Genomic DNA, 3,308 nt, shown 5'->3' on the forward strand with positions numbered 1-3,308 from the left:
TATATTCATTAGTGAAATTTTTCTGAAATTGTCCTTTTTAGTTGGGTCTTTTCCTGGTTTTGGTATCAGGGTGATGTTTGCTTTATAGAACGTGTTGGGGAAGATTCCTTCCTCCTCAATTTTTTGAAATAATTTCTGCAGTATGGGAATAAGCTCTTCCTTGAAGATTTGATAGAATTCTGGTATGAAGCCATCCAGACCAGGGGCATTTTTTTTGTTGGAAGATTTTTAATTGTTTCTTTAATCTCAATGTTTAAAATTGGTCTGTTCATGAGCTCTATTTCTTCCTGGCTAAGTCTAGGGAGAGGGTGTGATTTTAAGTATTGATCCATTTCCTTCACATTGTAAAATTTCTGGGCATAGAGTTTCTGGTAGTATTCAGAGATGATCTCTTGTATCTCTGTGGCATCAGTTGTTGTTTCCCCTTTATCATTTCTGATTGAGGTTACTAGAGATTTTACTTTTCTATTTCTATTTAGTCTGGCCAAAGGTTTATCTATTTTTTATTTTAAACCAGCTCCTTGTTTTGTTAATTTTCTGAATGATTCTTTTGTTTTCAATTTTGTTGATCTCTGATTTAATTTTGGATATTTCTTTTCTTCTGCTGGGTTTAGGCTTAGATTGTTCTTCTTTTTCCAATTCCTTAAGATGGCTTGTGAGTTTGTTGATTCACTCTCTTTCTGTTTTTCAAGTGTAGGCATCTAAAGTTATAAATTTTCCTCTCAGAACTGCTTTTGCAGTATCCCACAGGTTTTAGTAGCTTGTGTATTCATTGTTGTTGTACTCAAAGAAGTTAATGATTTCCTATTTTATTTCTTCCTGCACTCAGGTATCATTCAGCAGAAGGTTGTTTAATTTTCATGCCTTTGTGTGGGGTTGAAAGTTTTTGTTGGAGTTGAGTTCCACCTTCAGTGCCTTGTGGTCTGAGAAGACACAAGGTAAAATTTCAATTCTTTTGATTCTGTTGAGGGTTTTTTTGTGTGTGTGTTCTAGGATGTTATCAATTTCAGAGAATGTTACATGGAATATACATTCCATGAGAAGGATGTATATTCTTTAGCTTTAGGATGGAGTGTTCTATATGTGTCTATCAAGCACAGTTGTTCTAGGGTCTCATTTAAGTCCCTTATATCTTTGTTTAATTTCTTTTCAGAGGATCTGTCCAGCTCTGTAAGAGGTGTGTTAAAGTCCCCTGTTATTATGATATTATGGGATATCGTATTGCTCAGACTGAGTAAGGTCTGTTTTGAGAATCTGGGAGCATTTAACTTGGGTGCCTAAATATTGTCAATTAAAACTTGTATTTTGTTGTATTTTTCCCTTGACCAATATAAAGTGACCATCATTGTCTTTTTTGACTTTAGTTGCTTTAAATCCATATGTATCTGAAAATAAGATTGCAACTCCTCTTTTCTTCTGAATTCTGTTTGCCTGCAAAATTGTCTTCCAACCCTTAACTCAGAATTTAATTTGTCTTTTCAAGCTAGGTGTGTTTCCTGCAGACAGCAAATGGGTGGCTTGTTTTTTAATCTAATCAGCCAATCTATCCCTCTTCGGTGGGGAATTTAAGCCATTAACATTTATTGAGGTAATTGATAAGTTTTGTAGTGTTCTATTCATCTTAGTTTGTGAGAGTCCATTGTTTAGTTTTATCTTTGCATCATTGTGGAGGTTAGGTTCTGTCCTTTAATTTCTGAGTTCTTACTTTGCTGTTGATCTCATTGTGATGGTCAGTGTGTAGAACAGGTTGAAGTATTACCTATAGAGCTGGTCTTGTTGTGGCGAATTTCCTCAGTGTTTGCATATCAGTAAATGATTTTATTTCTCCATCAATTTTAAAGCTTAGCTTAGCAGGATATACAATTCTTGGCTGGAAATTGTTCTGTTTAAGTAGATTAAATCTAGATGACCAATATCTTCTTGCTTGGAAAGTTTCATTATAGAAGTCTGAAGTCACCCTTATGTATTTGCTCCTATAGGTCAACTGATGCTTACTTCTGGCAGTTTGCAGAATCTTCTCTTTTGTCTTGACTTTGGACAGGTTCATCACAAGGTGTCTTGGAGAAGCTCTGTTATAGTTGAGGCAACCTGAGGTCCGATATCCCTCTGAAAGGAGTGTGTCAGAATTTGGTGATATTTGGGAAATTTTCATTTATAACAATCTCTAGTATGGCTTCTATTCCCCTAGGACATTGTTGTTCCCCTTTTGGTATATCTATAACTCATATGTTTGAATGCTTCATAAAGTCCCATAATTCTTTCAGTGAATGTTCTGCTTTCTCTCTCTCATTCTCTCTCATTCTCTCTCTCTCTCTCTCTCTTTCTCTCTCTCTCTCTTGCCTCCTTAACTATCTGAGTATTCTCAAGAGCTTTGTCCTCTACCTCTGAGATACTTTCTCATGAATGGTCTAATCTGTTGTTGATACTTTCTATTGCATCTTTAAGTTCCCCAATTGATTGCTTCAGTTCCTTCAGATCTGCTATATCCTTTCTATTTTCTTGCATCTTCATTGTTCATTCAGTCTAACCCTCCTGGTAGCTGTAACTACAGCAACAGTGAGATTGCAAACTGGAAAGGTCTTACCTGTAAGCTGGATTTCATGTTTTGAGATTTCCTTTTGGTTATTTTCCACTTTATCAGCAATTTCCTTCATTGTTCCCATCATTTCCTTCATTGTTTTCATCATCTGTATTCTAAATTCCCCTTATGTCATTTCTATCATTTCTTTATAGGTGGAATCCTCTGAAGTAGCTACCTCATGGTCCCTTGTTTGGGGGAGGGGGGTTGCTCTGAACTGGTTTCTCATGTTGCCAGAATTTTTCTGCTGATTCTTCCTCATAAGTGTTTTCTTTTATCTGTTTCCTTGACCTAATTTTCCTTTTACTTTCATTTGCTTTTTAAGTTACCATGCTTCTGGCACAGTGTTTCAGTAAGTCCTTTTGGTACAGGACCAGAAGGATGAGAAGAGCAATAAGGGAAAAAAATATTTAAAAAAATAAAGAAAAGAAAAGAGAAATTAGAGGGGTGTGAGTAAAAGGGATTATTGATAAAAAGAAGAGAGGCACAGAAAGAGAGAGAGAGAAGCAATTTAGATATACAGTAGGGTAATTGACCCAACCTTAAAAACCTCCAACCTCTGGGGGTTCCAGTAGGGTGGTTCCCTTGAGGTCAGCAGCTCTTTGCCAGTTTGATCAGACACAGTACCCCACTTCCACTAAGTAGAGAGGAAAGAAAAAAATGATATAAATCAAACCAAAACAAGAAAACAGAAAACTTTAGAGTATTAAAATGGGGGAAGAAAACAAAT

Source organism: Nycticebus coucang, chromosome 8 (assembly GCF_027406575.1).
Source record: "Nycticebus coucang isolate mNycCou1 chromosome 8, mNycCou1.pri, whole genome shotgun sequence".
Taxonomy (NCBI): domain Eukaryota; kingdom Metazoa; phylum Chordata; class Mammalia; order Primates; family Lorisidae; genus Nycticebus; species Nycticebus coucang.